General features: G+C 39.3%; 1 pseudogene; it reads right to left on the reverse strand.

The window, feature by feature from the left end:
* LOC135230547 (uncharacterized) overlaps positions 1-2,590 on the reverse strand; it is a 36,931-nt pseudogene extending 34,341 nt beyond the window's left edge.
* Positions 2,591-20,098: the final 17,508 nt, after the last annotated feature.

Below are 20,098 nucleotides of genomic sequence, written 5' to 3' on the forward strand. Positions count from 1 at the left end.
TGGTTAATAAATAACAAGTCACTGCAAATGAATTGTAATTGAAATCAAAAGAATAGAAGAGGTCTCCCAGTGATGAATAGGAACACTCAATGGGATATATGGACTTAAGGCAACATTAATATTTAAATGATTAGCACAGAAAAAAGTGCCAACACAGGACGGAGAAGCACTAACTAGGAAGATAAGAGGCAAGGAAGAGAGAGTGTTTTCAGTGAAATTAAGAGGAGAGATCCAAAAAGATAGGAGCTACCAACAATGACAAATGCAGCAGAAAGTTTCAGTAATATGAGGATGATAAAACGCATTGGATTAGGCAATTGTGACATCAGTGAAGACTTCTCTCAGAAAATTCCAGTGTTTGTGCAGAAGCGCAGGGTATGACAAAAGCCTGCTTACAATGAATTAAAGAGTGAATGGTAGTAGAGGAATTAAACAGCAAACAAAGGCTATTATTTTGGTAAGATTGGCTATTAAGTAAAAAAGAGAGTAAAGATCATTGAAAGAGAGCGCTGGATAACCAAATGAATCTTGGGTGAAAAAGAACAAAGTAGGAGGAATCATACTTCCCAATTTCAAAACTTACTACAAAGCTAATGTGATCAAAACAGTGTGATAATATTATAAGAACGGACACATAAACCAATGGAATGGAATTAAGTCCAGAACTAAACTCATACATGTATGGCCAATTAACTTTTGACAAAGGTGTCAAGTTCATTCAATGGAAAAAGAATTGTCTTTTCAACAAACGGTGCTGAAATAACTGTATTTCTATATGCAAAAGAAGCCAAGTTCAGCAGGCCGAAGAGCAGGGCTGTTGCTCACAGGCTGTGAACATCAACGGATCCCCACATTGGCAGAGAAGACCACAGGTAAGCTGCTAGCTCGACTCCCAAGAACTGGAGGTCAGACGAACAGGGGTCAGCTTCAGGATCCAGAACAAGCAAAAGCCCAGGAGCCCCCACCTGAACATCCACCCACCCTTGATGCAGGCCACTCACCCAAGGAAACTCCCCTTCAACTGATTGGCTGCTCCCAGCAGATCCCTTCATGGGGGTGATTATGTATCAATCTCAACAGGGAAGTGGTCGCAACATTGTACGACTGCCAAAACACTGAGAATCATGGCTTAGCCAAGTTGACACACAATCTTAACCATCATAGTCTACCCCTTGTCAACTTGGTACCTGTACACATCTCCCCAAACCATTCATAATCTCTGAATAAAGACAGTTATAAAGTCATACTTCGGCCTAACATGATACAACGAACACACATACAACCGAAAATTCAATAGCCCTGTTTAAATCTCATATTTTATAAGTGAAGGAAAAAAAATATTGGATGCACACATACAAAACAGAAATACCAGTAACAATTATAGTGCTCATTTCTGCAACTGGTCATGTGAACTTAACTGGTATTTAGAACTACCTTCTTCCACCACCCATTTCCTATTCCCTTTGCCCTCAGCTGGTCGTGGTTTTTTGCCTGGTGGGGCGACCCAAACCTTCATTCCTGAAGGATCTGGGCCATTAGTAGTCATGTCAGAATTGGGTTGCTGTAGTTTTCCATTGACTTTAATCACAGGACATGGTAGTCCTAAGAGATGCTGTAAGGGATCTCCTGCATTCCAGACATACTCTTCTTTACCTCCATTATGTAATATCCATCCCATTTCGTCTCGGTAATCAGGATCAGTCACACCAGCCAGTATGGTAACTCCCTTCTTTGCCTGTTGATCTAGAGGCATAAGGAGCCCAAAGTGGCCAGGTGACATTCTTAGCTTCCAGTTCAGTGGAATCAGAGATGTGTCTCCAGGTGAGAGCATTTCTCCCTTTGGAACTAAGACTTCTAGACCTGCAGAGCATAAGGTCACAGGGACAGGAAGCAAAAATCTTGTAAGTGGGTCACTAGGGGTAGTAGTGAGTGGTGCCACTCCTATTTCCACCCCTTGATTTCTGGACCCATGAATCCTGGCTACAGGAGAACAGCACCATATATTGGATGCTGGTTTAGAGCATATACAGCTTCCTGGAGAACATTGTCCCAACCCTGCAAGGTATTGCCACCTAGCTGGCACCATTATTGTGTCTTTAGGAGGCCATTCCATTGTTCTACCGAGTCAGCTGCTTCAGGATGATGGGAAACATGGTAAGACCAGTGAATTCCATGAGCATGGGCCCACTGCCACCCTTCATTTACTGTGAAGTGAGTCCCTTGATCTGAGGAAGTGCTGTGTGGGATACCTTGATGGTGAATAAGGCATTCCGTAAGTTCACAGATGGTTGTATTGGAAGAAACATTGCGTGGAAGGAAGGCAAATCCATATCCAGAGCGCCTATCCCAGTGAGAACACAACGCTGCCATTTCCATGATGGAAGTGGTCCAATGTAGTCGACTTGCCACTAGGTTGCTGGCTGATCACCTCAAGGGATGGTGCCATATCAGGGACTCAGTGTTGGTCTCGACTGCTGGCAGATTGGGCACACAGCAGTGGCTGTAGTCAAGTCGGCCTTGGTGAGTAGAAATCCATGTTGCTGGGCACGTGCATAACTTTCATACCTGCCACCGTGGCCACTTTGTTCATGAGCGCATTGAGGAATGACAGGAGTAGCTGGCGAAAGAGGATGACTGGTTTGCACAGAACGAGTCATCCTATCCACATGATTGGTAAAATCCTCCTCTGCTGAGGTCACCCTTTGGTGAGTACTCACTTCTTTGGCCCATTCAGAGAGGTCTGTCCACATACCTCTTCCCCATACCTCCTTGTCTCCAATTTTCCAATTAGGTTTGAACCTTCCAAGTCCCTGACCATCCAGCCAAACCATTGACCACAGCTCATGAATCAGTATATAATCATACACCTGGCCACTTCTCCTTCCAAGCAAAGTGAACGATCAGGTACACTGCTCGAAGTTCTGCCCACTGGGAGGATTTCTCTTCACCACTGTCCTTTAGGGAGGTCCCAGAAAGGGGCAGTAGTGCTGCCACTGTCTACTTTCGAGTGGTGCCTGCATATTACGCAGAATTATCTGTAAACCAGGCACAAGTTTTCTCTTCTTCGGTCAACTGATCATAAAGAACTCCCCATGAGGCCATAGGTGCTGACTGGGAGGTGGAAGGTAATATAACAGGAGAGGAGACCACGGGCATTTGAGCTGCTTTCTCATGCAACTTGCTTGTGCCTTCAGGTCCTGCTCAGGCCCGATCTCATGTATACCACTTCCACTTAATGAAGGAGTGCTGTTGTGCACATCCAATTTTATGACTCTGTGAGTCAGACAACACCCAGTTCACAATGGGTACCTCAGGTCACATGGTGACTTGCTGTCCCATGGTTAAGCCCTCAGTCTTTACCAAGGCACAGTAACAAGCCAAAAGCTGTTTCTCAAAAGGAGAGTAGTTATCTGAAGAGGATGGCAGGATTTTGCTCCAAAATTCTAAGAGTCTGGGCTGTGATTCACCAATAAGGCCCTGCCAAAGATTCCAAACAGCATCTCTATCTGCCACTGACACTTCAAGCACCATTGGATCAGCCAGGTCATATGGCCTAAGTGACAGAACAGCTTGCACGGCAGCCTGAACCTCTTTCAGAGCCTTCTCTTCTTCTGGACCCCGCTCGAAACTAGCAGCTTTTCAAGTCCCTTGATAAATAGGCTGGAGTAGCACACCCAAGTGAGGAATATGTTGCCTCCAAAATCCAAAGAGGCCCACTAGGTGTTCTGCCTCCTTTTTAGTTGTGGGAGCAGCCAGATCCAATAACTTATCTTTCACTTTAGAAGGAATATCTCAACACACCCCACACCACTGGACCCCCAGAAATTTCACTGAGGTGAAGGTGCCTGAATTTTTATGGGATTTATTTCCCATCCTCTAGCATACAAATGTTTTACCAATAAGTCCAGAGTCATTGACACTTCTTCCTTACTAAGTGCAATCAACATAACGTCATCAAAGTAATGGAGCAGTGTGACTGACGTCTTGTGGAAAGGAAAGGCGATCAAGGTCCCTGCAGACTAAATTATGACATAGGGCTGGAGAGCTGATGTAGCTCTGAGGTAGGCAACTGAAAGTGTATTGCTGGCCTTGCCAGCTAAAGGCAAACTGCTCTGATGGTCCTTCAAAACAGGTATGGAGAAAAAGGCATTAGCCAGGTCAATAGCTGCACAACAGCTACCAGGAGATGTATTAATTTGCTCAAGCAATGAGGCTACATCTGGAATAGCAGCTGCAATAGGAGTCACCACCTGGTTAAGTTTTTGATAATCCACTGTCATTCTCCAAGATCCATCTGTTTTCTGCACAGGCCAAATAGGTGAGTTGAATGGGGATGTGGTGGAAATCACCACCCCTGCTTCCTTCAGATCCTTGATGGTGGCAGTAATCTCTGCAATCCCTGCAGGAATGCAGTATTGCTTTTGGTTTACTACTTTCCTAGGTAGGGGCAGTTCTAATGGCTTTCACTTGGTTTTTCCTACCATAATAGCCCTTATTCCATTTGTCAGGGATTCAATGTGGGGATTCTGCCAGTTCCTGAGTATATCTATTCCAATCCTTCTGGAACTGGGCAGACCACTACAGGATAGGTTTGAGAAACCACTGGACCTACTGTGAGACTGACATGAGCCAAGGCTCCAGTGATAACCTGACTTCCTTATGCCCCCACACTAACTGGTGGGCCACACAGTCCGTGGGTCAGGAAAGAGGTTTCTCCTGATTCATGTAGCCGTGGGGGCTGGTGAACCCAAGATCAGCAGGCTGGAGAGCAGAACTGTTGCTCACAGGCTGTAAAGATTGACAGATTTCCAGATTGGCAGGCCACTGCTAGTTCAAGTCCCGGGAACAGAAGGTCAGATGAATAGTAGCCAGCACAGAACCCCAGAGCCCCTGCCTGAACATCCACCTATCCTTAATGCAGGCTACATACCCAAGGAAACTCCCCTTCAACAGATTGGCTACTCACAGCAGATCCCATCATGGGGTGATCATGTATCAAATCTCAACGCAGAAATGATCACAACATTATACAACCACCAAAACGCTGAGAATCATGGCTCAGCCAAGTTGACACACAATCTTAATCATCACAAACTCCATTCTCTCTCATTCGAGAAAGAATATCAGAATGCAAGGAAATAAGAGTGATGCTCGATTTGGTGAACTCTGTAAGGGCAGGGATTGTTATTAGTTTATTCAATGTTTATCATCATTCATCAATTTTAACATTTCTAACAGTGGAACAACCAGACATTACATACATCTTGATATAATTCCATAGAAATACACAGTATCCTTGCCAAAAATATTCTGAATCTAATCAAACTTTCATATCTAACTTCTGTATTACAGCCAGTAATCAGGTATGAACACTGGACTTAAGAATAACTCAAAAGGTGCTTGCCCTTTAATGTTATGTAAATTTGCCCTTACGTTGAAACGACTGAGCCAACCCTTCCTTACTGGCAACAAATTCTTTGTCTCAATCACCTTCACTTGCTGCATGTGAAGTTTTTAAATCTTTGAAAAAGCTTCAAGTCTTTTCTTGCACTAAAGTAAGGCTAATTAAGAACCGTAAGCATCTGTTCTGACTTACCTACAAATTTGACTTGAAGACATAGTCAGGAACAGATCTTGTTTGGAACCCAGGGACTGCCTATACAGGAAATACAAGAATTAAAATAATAAATTGAATGGCAGAATTAGAGAGGAATCAGGCATATCTAGAAGGCAGGATACTTTACTGGATAAACTGATCCAGTTTCTTCAAAGAGCCAAAGTCATGGGAAAAAAAATTAAAAAGGCAGGCTGTCCTAGGTTAAAAGAAATTTATGCCATAGAATCAAATGTAATGCCTGGACTTGTTTGAAATCTGGTTCAAACAAACTAACTATAAAATGCATCTCTGGGACAATTGTGAAATTTTGGGTATGAACTAGATGATATAAAGGAATTAGTTTTTTTAGATATGGATGACATTGGGGTTATGTAGAAAGCTGTCCTTGTTTTTTACAGATGTTTACTGAAGTGTTTAGGTATTAATCATCATGAGATCTACAATTTACTTGAAATACTTCATCAAAAATGTAGAATGAATAATTATGAAAAAAATTAATAATTAGTAAATCTAAGTGATTGATATTTATTGGTCTATTATACTATTTTCTCTACTTTTCTGATGTTTGAAATGTTTACTGTAAAAAGTAAAACTAACAAAAAAACCAAAATTTATTGATTGCTGACTAATGCCATGTTCTGTTTAAGGGTTTGTGAACATCAGCAAACAGAATAAAGAAAAATCACTGCCCTCCAGGAACTTACACTATAGCAGAGGGAGACAGATAGTAAAAAATAAACAAAATAAGTAAGACCACCATATTGTATATAAGAGGTGCTAAGTGCTATGGGAAAAAATGGAGCCGGGTTTGGAAGGCTGAGAGTACAAAGATGGGGAACAGGTCCAATTTTAAAATAGTTGTCCATGTCAGACTCATTGAGGAGACAATTAAACAAAGAATTGAAGGATATGAGGGAATGTTTCATATGGATATCTGAGATCAGCATTTGAGACAGAGGAAACAGCAAGTGCCATGGTCCTTACTTAGATAAAAAATATACCTTGTGTTCACATTCAATGAACAGTAAGGAAAACAATGTGACTGAAGCAGAGTGAACTAATGAAGATAATCAGGAAACTAATAAGGGATCAAATCATGCAGGGCTTGGTGGGTCAATGTAAGAAATCTGGCTTTTACTCTGAATGAAACGGGGAGTCACTGGAGGGTTTGATCAGAGGCATGGCATGATCTGACTTATGTTCTTAAAGGGTCACTATGGTTGCTGGGTTGAGAACGGACATTAGGGAAAGCAAGGATGGAAGGAGGGAGACAAGTTAGAAGGTTACTGCGTCGGAATCGACTCGACGGTGCTGGGTTTCTGGGTGAGCAGTAATTCAAGTGACTGATGATTGTGATTGGAATCAATATTGTAGTACTGGATGTGCTAAGAAGTATTTAAATTCAGGATGTGCTATGAAGGTAGGGATGACAAGGTTTCTGAATGAATGGAATATGAGGTATAACTGAAACAGAAGAGCCAAGAATGACTTCATAAGTTCTGATCCACCAAGAGTGGAGGAACATTAATGTACATTCCAGACATTCAGACGAGACCAAGAAAGACTACACTTCGGTAATAAGAACCATGCTTTAAAAGTAAAAGACTATGCCATAGGATTAAGGACAGAATTGAAATAAACTTACCCTAACAAAGTCTGAAATCAAGCCTCAAGAGGATCAAGATGAATCTGCCAAAACAAAATTCATCATGTTTTAGAAGAAGATAACATAATCCAGATCTCTACAATCTATAACTTACAATATCTAGCAGATAATAAAAATTACTAGATGTGCAATGAAGCAGGAAAATTTGATCCGTAATCAAGAGGGTAAAAAACACAGAAGCAGACGCACATATGACCCAGATATTGAAATTGGAAGAAAAGAGCAATAAAATAACTATTATAGGTATTTTTAATTGTTAATAGGTAAAGATGGGAAAAAAATCAATGAACAGATGGGAAATACCACATAGAAATAGAAACTCTAAAAAAGAACAAAGTGGAAATCATACGAGAGAAAGACACAAATCTAAAATGAAGAACTCATTAGATGGGCTAAACAGAAATTCCAAACAAAGCAGAAGAAAGAATCAGTGACTTGAAGGTTGGTGACTACAAATTATTCAAAGTGAAGCATAGAGAGAAGGAATAATTAAATAATAATAATAAAACATAGAACAGACCCTCCAAGATTTGTGGGACAATATCAAGCTGTCTAACATATGTATAATTGGATTCCTAGAAAGGAAGGAGAGAGAAAATTAGGCAGAAAAAATATGTGAAGAGATATGGGCAAAATTTTTCCAAAATTAATAAAATATAGCCCATAGCTCAAAAAGCTCTGCAACCCCCAATCAGGATAAGCACAAAGAGAAACCTAGGCACATTAGAGTCAAACTACTGAAAACCAATAATAAAGAGAAAAATCTCTAAAAAATATATAAAGAATATATTATGAAAAAAAAAATTTTTCTTCTGCTAACAAATTAAACAACTTAGAGGAAGGGAACAATCTTATTAAGAAATATAATTTTCTGAAACTGACCCGAGAAGAAAGAAAAATTTGAATAATCCTATATCTGGCAAAGTTATTTAATTCAAAATTTGTAACTTTCCTACAAAACAAAAACAAAACTCCAAACCCAGATGGTTTCTCTGGGAAATTCTGTCAAATATCAATTATACACAAACTCTACAGAGAAAGAGTGAATGCTTCTTAACTAATTTTATGAGTCCAGCGTAACTCTTATACCAAAATCTGAGCAGGACATTGCATGAAGATAAAAATATAGACCAATAACCCTCGTGAACATAGACATGAAAATCCTAAGCAAAATATTAGCAAATCAAACCCAACAATCTGTATATGAAGGGATAATACTACATCATGACTAAGTAGGGCTTGTCCCAGGAATTCTAGGTTGATTTAAGATTTATAAATCAATCAATATAATCCCCTCACTAAAAAAATAAAGAGAAACCATATTATCACTTTGATAGATACAGAAAAAACATTTGACAAAATTTAACACCCATTCAAAGTTTTAAAAAAGAAAAAAAACAGTCAATTCTCAGCAAATTAGGAAGATAGGCACTTCCTTGATCTAATAAAAAGAATCTGCAGACAACATTAAATGTAATGGTGAAATATTAAATGCCTGTCTCGTAAGATCAGGAACACTTTCACCCCTTCTACTCAACATTGTACAGAAGGTCCTAGCCAGTAAGGCAAGAAAAAGGAAGAAATGCCATAATAATTGAAATGGAAATAAGAAAACTCCCTATTTGTAGATGATGTGATTCCTTATACAGGAAACACAAAGGATTCTACAGAGTGGTAGAACAGTAAGTAAATTAGCAAAGCCATGAAATATAATAACAACATGTAAAAATCACTGAATTTTATATATCTACAACAAAAATCGAAAAATGAAATAAAAAATAGAAATTATAATAACATTAAAAAACATTAAATATCTAGGAATAAATTTAGACATGCAAAACGTCTACACTAGAAACATCGCTGAGAGAAATTAAAAAGACCTAATAAATCAGGAGCTATATCATGTTCTGGATCTGAAGACTCAATCCTGTCAATTTTTCATTTCTTCCCAAATTGATCTATAGGTTAAAAATCTCAAAAGGATTTTTTTTTTTTGTAGCTATTAAGAAACTGATTCTAAAAGTTATGTGGAAGTACAAAGAAGATAGAATAGCCAAGACAATCACGAAGAACAAGAAAGTTGGAGGACTTATACTATCGATATGTAAATTTACCAAAAAGCAATGAAGCATTGTAATATTGACATAAAGATAAATAAATAATAGACCTATGGAAGAATAAATAATTCAGTATAGGCTCACATGCATAGGGTCAATTAATTTATGAAAAAGGATCAAAGTCACTCAATGGTAAAAGAAAAGTCTTTTCAACAAATAACACTGAACAACTAGAAATTCATATATATATATGATCTCTGTCTCTCACTGTACACACAGGTTAATTTGTGACAGATCATAGACTAAATGTAAAAACTGTAAACAATCTAGGAGAAAATACAAGGGAAAATCTTTACTACCTCAGAGTAGGCAAAGATTTCTTAGATAGGACACTAAAAGAATTAACAATAAATTAAAAATCTGATAAAGTATACTTCATCAAAAGTAAAAATTTAAGCTGATCAAAACACACCATTAAGAAAGTGGAAAGGTAAACTACAGACTGGAAGAATATATTCACAGTGTATCCATCTTACAAAGGACTCAGATTCAGAACACAGAAAAAACTCCCTACAATAATAATGAGTAACAAACAAATATGATAAAAAAATAGGCAAAAAAAAAAAAAAAATCCTGAAACAGGCATTTCATAAAACAGGATATTCAAATGGCCAGTAAACATGAAAGTATACTTGTTCTACATCTTTTGTTATTAGGAAATTTCTATTGAAAGCCAGAATGAGATACCACTACACACACACCCGACTGACTCCATAATTCACTTTTAAAGCTGTCCAGCCCTTCAGCTCGTTAGTTTACAATAAGACTTAGAGAAACTGAGGGAACAGGATGGTAAAACAGAAAGGAAGCCTCGCTCACTCTGTTAGTACATGTTGGTAAGAATGTGGAGCAACTGGAACTACCAAACAATGTTGGTGAGAGTGTAAAGTGGTTCAGCTACTTTAGGAAACCAGCAATTTTTTAAATAAAGTTAAACATACACTTACCCTATAACTCAGCAATTCCACTCTCAGGTATATACCCAAGAGAAATGCATGTATCAGCAAAAGGCAAATGATCACAGTAGCTTTATTCACAGTACCCCAAATCTGGAAATATTCCACTTGCCCATCAACAGAATGAGTAAAACTGTGGTATATTCATACAGTGAAATAATATTAAGCAATAAAAAAAGAACAAACTACTTATACATGCAAGAACATGGATGAACCTAAAAACCATGTGGGTGAAAAAAATGAATGGTGAAAACAGTACATACTGTACTATTCCCTTCATATGAATGAGGTTCAAGAATAGGCAAAAACTACTCTTTGGCAACTGTCATGGATTTAATTATGTTCCCCCAAAATATGTGTGTCAATTTGATTGGGCCATGATTCCTGGTATTGTGTGATTTTCCTATAGGTTGTAAATCCTGCCTCTATGATGTTAATGAGGGAGGATGGGTGGCAGTTGTGTTAGTGAGGCAGGATTGTATTTTAAGGAAATCTCTTGAGATATAAAAGAGAGGGGCAAGCAGAGAGATAGAGGGACCTCACACCACCAAGAAAGGAGCACCAGGAGCAGAGCTCGTTCTTTGGACCTGGGATTTCTGCACAGAGAAAGAAACTCCTAGTCTGGGGAGACATTGATGAGAATGTCAACAGAGAACGACTTTCCCCTGGAGCTAACATCCTGAATTTCGACTTTTAGCCTACTTTACTGTGAGGAAATAAATTTCTCTTTGTTAAAGCCATCCACTTGTGGTATTTCTGTTATAGCAGCACTAGATGACTAAGACAGTGATGGTATAATATTGCCTCTGGAGTGGGCTGTTGATTGAAAAGGAACACAAAGGAACTTTCTGAGGTGATTTATTTTGAAATGAGTGTAAGTTACAATTGTAACAAAAATCAGGTTTGTGCACTTTTCTGTTTATAGGTTATATCTCAATTAAGTACTGTTAGCATAAAACACAATTGTTATCGGTTGAACTGTGTCCCCCAAAAATGTGTGTCTACTTGGCTAGGCTATGATTCTCAGTATTGTGTGATTGTCCACCATTTTGTGATCTGATGTGACTTTCCTATGTGTTGTAAATCCTACCTGTATGATGTTAATGACACAGGATTAGAGGCAGTTATGTTAATGAGGCAGGGTTAAATCTACAAAATTAGGTTGTATTTTGAGTCAATCTCTTTTGAGATATAAAAGAAAGGGAGACAGGGGGACCTCACACCACCAAGAAAGTAGTGCCAGGAACAAAGCATGTCCTTTGGACCTGAGTCCCTGCACTGAGAAGCTCCTAGATCAGCTGAAGATTGATATCAAGGACCTTCCTCCAGAGTTGACAGAGAGAAAGCCTTCTCCTGGAGGTGGCACCCTGAATTTGGACTTCTAACCTCTTAGATTGTGAGAATGAATTTCTGTTTGTTAAAGCCACCACTTGTGGTATTTCCGTTATAGCAGTACTAGATAAGTAAAAGTCTAGATAACTGGAGCCCTGGAGGCGCAGTGGTTAAGAGCTCAGCAGCTAACCAAAAGTACAGCAGTTTGAATCCACCAGGCGCTCCTTGGAAACCCTATGGGGCAGTTCTACTCTGTCCCATATGGTCGCTATGAGTTGGAATAGACACAAAAGCAAAGGTTTTTTTTTGTTTTCTTTTTTTTAAGATAACTAGGACAACAGAGATTCCATAATTTCCTTTTAAAATTGTCCAGCACATCAGTCAAGTGGTTTGCACGTATCTGCTTGACATGGCACAGTGGTCTTAGGGAAACCAAAGGTGTAGAAAGATGGCCAAGTTCAGGTTGAAAATGAAGAAAATTAAAGCAAGTCCATGAAATTCAAAATACAACCTTAAGTATATCCCACCTAAATGTGGAGACCATCTCAAGAATAGATCTGACACACTGAACTCTAATGACCAAAGACAAGATGAGTTATGGAATGAAATCAAGAACATCAAACACGATGAAAACAAGAGGTCATTTAAAAAAGCTAAAGAAAAAAAAAGACCAAAATGGATGTGAAAAGACAGTCTGAAACTTACTGTTGAATGTAGAGTAGCTAAAGTGAATGGAAGGATGAAGTAAAAGATCTGAACAGAAGATTTCAAAGGGCAGTTTGTGAAAACAAAGTAGAATATTGTAATGAAATGTGCAAAGACCTAGAGTTAGAAAACCAAAAGGGAAGAACACGCTCTGCATTTCTCAAGCTGAAAGACCTGAAGAAAAAATTCAAGCCTCAAGTTGCAATTTTTAAGGATTCTATGGCCAAAATATTGAATGACACAGGGAGCATCAAAAGAAGATGAAAGGAATATACAGAGTCACTGTACCAAAAAGAATTGGTTGACACTCAACCATTTCAGGAGTCAGCATATGATCAAAAATTGATGGTATTAAAGGAAGAAGTCCAAGCTGTATTAAAGGCATTGGTGAAAAACAAGGTTCCAAGAATTGATGGAATAACAATTGAGATATTTCAACAAAAGGATGCAACACTAGAAGAGCTCACTCATCCATGCCAAGGAATTTGGAAGACAGCTACCTGGCCAACAGACTGGAAGGGATCCATATTTGTGTCCATTGCAAAGAAACGTGATCCAACGGAATGTGGAAATTATGGAACAATATCATATGCAAGAAAAATTTTGCTGACGATAATTCAAAAGCGGTTGCAGCAGTACCTTGACAGAGAACTGCCAAAATTCAAGCTGGATTCAGAAGAGGACATAGAACGAAGGCTGTCATGGCTGATGTCAGATGGATCATGGCTGAAAGCAGAGAATACCAGAAAGATGTTTATCTGTGTTTCATTAACTATACAAAGGCATTTGGCTGTGTGGATCATAATGAATTATGGATAACATTGCGAAGAACGGGAATTCCAGAACACCTAATTGTGCTCATGAGGAACCTGTACACAGACCAAGAGGCAGTTATTTGAATAGAACAAGGGGATACTGCTTGGTTTAAAGTCAGGAAAAGTGTGTGTCAAGGTTGTATCCTTTCACCATATATATGCACTTTGTATGCTGAGCAAGTAATCTGAGAAGCTGGACTGTATGAAGAAGAATGTGGCATCAGAACTGGTGGAAGACTCATTAACAACCTGCAGTATGCGGATGACACAACCTTGCTTGCTGAAAGTGAAGAGGAAGCACTTACTGATGAAGATCAAAGACTATATAGCCTTCAGTATTTTACACCTCAACATAAAGAAAACAAAAGTCCTCACAACTGGACCAATAAGCAACATCAAAATAAACAGAGAAAATATTGAAGTTGCCAAGGATTTCATTTTGCTGACATCCACAATCAATGCCCATGGAAGAAGCAGTCAGGAAATCAAATGCCTTATTGCATTGGGCAAATCTGTTGTAAAAGACCTTTTTAAAGTGTTGAAAAGCAAAGATGTCACTTTGAGGACTAAAGTGTGCCTGATTCAAGCCATATTTTCAATCGCCTTATATGCATGTGGAAGCTGGACAATGAATAAGGAAGACCAAAAAAGAATTGATGCCTTTAACTTACTGTGTTGGCAAAGAATATTGAATATACCATGGGCTGCCAGAAGAAAGAACTAATCTGTTTTGGAAGAAGTACAGCCAGAGTGCTCCTTGGAACTGAGGATGTCAAGACTTCATCTGACGTACTTTGCACATGTTATCATGAGGGACCAGACTCTGAAGAAGGACATCATGTTTGGTAAGGTAGAACGTCAGCAAAAAAGAGGAAGACCCTTATCAAAAGGGTGGACACAGTGGCTGCAACAATGGGCTCAAACATAGCAATGGTTCTGAGGATGGCACAGGACCAGGCACTGTTTCATTCTGTTGTATATCGGGTTGCTAAGAGTGACAGCATCTAACAGCAACAACAAGTTATTGTTAGTAATAAGTTATTCATGACACTTCTGATAAGTGTGTTAAAACATTTGTGTAGTCAAATACTTCCAGAGCTGGTGACATCATTATCCTAGTTAATATTGTTAGGCCCAAAACATTCGTGTCTTATTGACACCTTGCTAAAATGAGTAAAGATTGAGTGAGAATATTCATAGGTTAAGAAAAAGAATTCCATAGTTTGGATTAAGTATGCTGATTTGGTGATTCCCTACAGGAAAAAAAATTGCTTGATATTTGTTTCACCCACCCATAAAAATGTTTTATTTTGTTTTGTTTTTGAAAGGCAAGAAAAATGTTCCTTTCTACAGGACAGAAACAGAGAAACATTTCCTTCCACCCTCCATCCAAACTTCACAGAATTGCTGAAGACCAGGTCAGCAGAGGTTTCAGCAAGAGGCAAAGTCCCATGAATGAAGATCAAAGTAGTGAACAGAACCTTTAGGGTTTAAGCGATAAGCCTGGTCAAAAATCAAGAGCATAATCAGGAGAGAAACCATAGCTATTTCATCCACCGATGTATTGTTAGTGACTAGCTCAATGCCCGGCACATGGTAAGCACTCAAAAGGAACATACGAGACAAAATTGACTAAGAGCTTGGTCAGATGAGAACTATAAGATAAGGATGTGACATTTTTTTTTTTTTAATACTTTTTATTGTGCTTTAAGTGAAAGTTTACAAATCAAGTCGGTCTCTTACACAAAAACCCATATAAACCTTGCTACACATGCCCAATTACTCTCCCCCTAGTAAGACAGCCTGCTCTCTCCCTCCACTCTTTCCGTTCATGTCCATTTCGCCAGCTTCTAATCCCCTCCACCCTCTCATCTCCCCTCCAGGCAGGAGATGCCAACATAGTCTCAAGCGTCCACCTGATCCAAGAAGCTCACTCCTCACCAGCATCCCTCTCCAACCCATTGTCCAGTCCAATCCATGTCTGAGGAGTTGGCTTCGGGAATGGTTCCTATCCTGGGCCAACAGAAGGTCTGGGGGCCATGACCACCGGGGTTCTTCCAGTCTCAGTCAGACCATTAAGTCTGGTCTTATGAGAATTTGGGGTCTGCATCCCACTGCTCTCCTGCTCCCTCAGGGGTTCTCTGTTGTGTTCCCTGTCAGGGCAGTCATAGGCTGTAGTCAGGCACCATCTAGTTCTTCTGGTCTCAGGATGATGTAGTCACTGGTTCATGTGGCCCTTTCTGTCTCTTGGGCTCGTAATCACCTTGTGTTCTTCATTCTCCTTTGATCCAGGTGGGTTGAGACCAATTGACGCATCTTAGATGGCTGCTTGCTAGCATTTAAGACCCCAGATGCCACTCTTCAAAGTGGGATGCAGAATGTTTTCTTAATAGATTTTATTATGCCAATTGACTTAGATGTCCCCGAAACCATGGTCCCCAGACCCCTGCCCTTCTACGTTGGCCTTTGAAGCATTCAGTTTATTCAGGAAACTTCTGTTCTTTTGGTTTAGTCCAATTGTGCTGACCTCCCCTGCATTGTGTGCTGTCTTTCCCTTCACCTAAAGCAGTTCTTATCTACTATCTAATTAGTGAGTACCCCTCTCGCACCCTCCCTCCCTCCCCCCTCTCATAACCACAAAAGAATGTTTTCTTCTCAGTTTAAACTATTTCTCAAGTTCTTATAATAGTGGTCTTATACAATATTTGTCCTTTGCGACTAACCAATTTCACTCAGCATAAAGGCTTCCAGGTTCCTCCATGTTATGAAATGTTAGGATGTGACATTTTTTAAGAAGGATTTAAGATATAGTCAATGAGAAGTTGGGATGAAACCTTGATTTACAGGCAGAAGTCAAGGCCAGGTGCGGCAGAATCTATAACTGGGCCTCGGGGCTCCATAGTTAGCTCCCAGCGGGTGATGCTCAGCCTGTGGGATCAGGTGGAACCAGGACAGTTTGTACAAGCCCCAATCACCCATGCTGTTGATACAGGGTTAAATCAAGTGTAAGATGATTCATCTTAGTCTTCAGAATTTTCTTCACTGGAATGGTCTTAATAACTGGACCATTGATCAAATCTTGATTTCTTATCAGGGTACTCCCAACATTGAGAGAGCAGATGCCAAGTTTAGGAGATAGATACTAAAATCTCCACTCCACTTGTAACTCCTGCTTCTTGGCACTAGATCATGTGACCCCTCAATTCTCCCTGACTTCTGCCATTACTAATTGGATTCAGGTTAATACCTGCACTAAGCTGGGCCCATCAGATTTTCTCTCCCAGGAATATGGCATATGGAATTAATGGTGAGAAATCCCTGAGGACAGGACATAGATTTAAAGCACCATCTTTTGGGATAAGAAGTGCTCTAAGAAGCTGGCCAATAATTTTGTGTCTGAGGTGAAATGCCTTTTAATATCATGAATTGACACAAAGCCAGGATCCTTATTGGATAGTCTTCAGGGAACTTAGGAAATCAACTCAACTGTGAATTACAGTAAATGCCATTATTTGTGGTTTAGTTGAGTTACAGAAAGAAGAATGAAAAATTGAATTTCTCTTTGGGATAAAACTTGAGACATTCCAAATAGCAGAATCCTTCAGAGTAGCCTTTCTCAAACTTTTTGACCATCAGTCACAGTAAGAAACATATTTTACATTGCAACACATACACATATAACTGAAACAAAAGTTTTAAAAACTATATTAACCCTTAAAATGGAAATCCTGGTGGCATAGTGGTTAAGTGCTACGGCTGCTGACCACAAGGGTCAGCAGTTTGAATCCGCCAGGCGCTCCTTGGAAACTCTATGGGGCAGTTCTACTCTGTCCTATAGGGTTGCTATGAGTCAGAATCAATTCGACGGCACTGGGTTTGGGTTTATGTGTGATGCACTCTGATATTTTTTATTCTCTTCTACTTAAAAATACTTGTCATACTAAATTGATTTCACAACCCACTAATGGGCTGTGTTCTAGAGTTTGAATAACAATGGCCTAGGAAGATCTCACATACTTTGGACATATTATCAGGAGGGACCAGTCCCTGGAGAAGGACATCATGCTTGATAAAGTAGATGGTCAGCGAAAAAGAGGGAGACCCTCAATGAGGTGAATCGACACTGTAGCTGCAACAATTGGCTCAAGCACACCAATGACTGGGAGGATGGCGCAGGACTGGGCAGTGTTTTGTTCTGTTGTGCATAGGGTAGCTATGAGTCAGAACCAACTGGACGGCACCTAACAACAACCTAACAAAGGAAGATAGCAAAATAAAACAGTTCAGCAGGCCTGTCCCAACAAACCTAAATTACAGAAAGATTAAACAAAATAAACAATTAGCCCAGGTTCATTGAAAAAATGTTGTAACACTGCAAAAAAATAAAGCAATAAGAGTGTGGAGATAACATCTACAACAGGGTAACTAAGAAATCCTCCAAACCGCAGATAGATAAGATTAGATGAATTATGTGTATTTGAAAGACACAAACATCATATTGAAACCCCCTAAAGGACATGCTATGATAACAAGGCTGTGGCACCCGGGAAATGTTGAATGAACTAAAAACAGCAGTGAAAACTATTCAGTATCTAACAAGACACACAGAATCCATGATGCCAACAAAACCATAGCATAGTGGAATTAAGACATTAAATACTTTCCCCTCCCCCATGGAGCAGGAGACAGAGGTCTACTGGACATGTCCTGTGTTAGGAGTAGCATTTTAGCTTCTGGGAGCCACAGTCCTGTGGCTATGAGCAAGTGCTTTCAAGGTACCTGACTCTGCTACACACTAGCCATGTGACTTTCATGAACATCTCTAAACAGCTTTTTCTCTAAACGTATGTTTCCTTACATTCTAACAGCTCCTCATCTGGAGAAGAAGGGGCTATTCCCTTTAAATTCCCCATAGAAAAACTCCAGGGAAAGATTTGATTGGCCCAGTTTGGATCACATGCTCAAATCTACACGGATCATTGTTGTCAACCTTGAATCACACATTCACTCCTCTTGTTAGGGATGGCAGCCTCCATGAGAATCACAGTTTGAAGGAACATTTCCCAGAAGAATAGAGATTATTCTGGAAAGAAAAAATAACAAATGTCCAAAACACCTAAGAAGAGGTAAAGACAATAATTGAACCCAATGTATGATGTAGGTATACTATCATAATTTTTTAGGCTATGACTCCCAAATCCTAGCCCAGAGTCTGGGCCTAAAGCTTGGGTTCTTAATTACTCTTAGACCATCTCGATATTTAAATTGTGAAATTGCAGATCAAAATATTACAATCAATAAGGTGGAACTTTGGTGCGTGAAGAACATTGAATATTCCATGGACTGCCAGAAGAATGAACAAATTTGTTTTGGAAGAAGTACAGCCAGAGTGTTCCTTAGAAGCAAGGATGGTGCGACTTCGTCTTACATACTTTGGACATTTTAGCAGGAGGAACAAGTCCTGGAAGAAGGACATCATGCTTGGTAAAGTAGAGGGTCAGTGAAGAAGAGGAAGACCCTCAAGGAGATGGATTGACACAGTGGCTGTAACAATGGGCTGAAACATAGCAATGATTGTGAGTATGGTGCAGGACCAGGCAGTATTTTGTTCTGTCGTTCATAGGGTCGCTATGAGTCAGAACCGGCTTGACGATGCCTAACAAAAACAACATGGTATGTGAAGAGAACTGAAAAGCAGATTTATGGAATGATTTAATATTTAAGTAAGTACAAATATGTGCTCATGTGTCAAGGAATTTTCAGTGTAACAAAACTTGCCCTCTACTCAGGCCTTTCTAAAAACATCAAAAAGCTCATGCTGTATTCTACCACCTGCTCTGTCACTTTTCCTTCAAAAGAAAACTGCATTTTTTCCACCTTTGAATCCTCAGGCACATGAGCGAGGCTCAATAATTTTTTTTTTTTTTAAGTTCAAGATGTCTTCCAGAGAGTAACCATATTTCTAGATATAATACCTCAAAATTCCATTAGGATAGAAAGATGTAAAAGGATAAACAAATTGTAATATAGTCATACAATGAGATACTACTCAGCAATAAAAAGGAACAGACAACTAACTGATACATGCAACAACATGGCTGAATCTCAAAAACGTTATCAAACGACCAAAAGGATATATAATGTATGACCCCATTCTGGAAAAGCAAAACTATAGGGACAGAAAACAAATCAGTGGTAGACAGGGGGTAGAGGAAGGCAAATGATTACAAAGAGACATGAAGAAATTTTGAGGGATGATGGAAATGTTGTATATCTTGATTGTGGTGGTACTTTCATGACTGTATGCTTTTGTCAAAATTCATAGTACCGTATATCTAAAAGGGTGAATTTTACTGTATATAAACTGTACCTCAATAAATGTGACCAAAAATAAAGGAAGATATAAAGATCATAATATATGACACTCTTTGGCACACTATTGTAGTTGTTGTTAGTTGTTATCGATTCTGACTCATGGTGACCCCAGGTGCGCAGAGTAGATCAAGCAGAAAACCATAGAGTTTTCAAGGCTGTGACCTTTGGAAGTAGATCACCAGGCCTGTCTTCTGAGACGCTGCCTCTGGGTGGGTTCGAACTGCCAAATTTTTTGCTAGTAGTCAAGCACTTAACTGTTTGTGCCACTCAGGCACACTATAAAGAGAACTTATTTATAATATATCTATTAATTTTGAGGTGACTATGAGTTAGAATTGACTTGACAGCAATGGGTTTTTGTTATTTTATCAGAGTATTTCACACTTAAGAAGTTGTAAAAGCAATTCCTTTGATATCAGCAAAATTCAAAATGTAATTTAAGCATTTCAAAGATAATCATATCTGTTGTTGTTGTTGTTGTTAGGTGTCGTTGAGTTGGTTACAACTCATAGCGA

The sequence above is a fragment of the Loxodonta africana genome, chromosome 3 (assembly GCF_030014295.1).
Source record: "Loxodonta africana isolate mLoxAfr1 chromosome 3, mLoxAfr1.hap2, whole genome shotgun sequence".
NCBI lineage: Eukaryota > Metazoa > Chordata > Mammalia > Proboscidea > Elephantidae > Loxodonta > Loxodonta africana.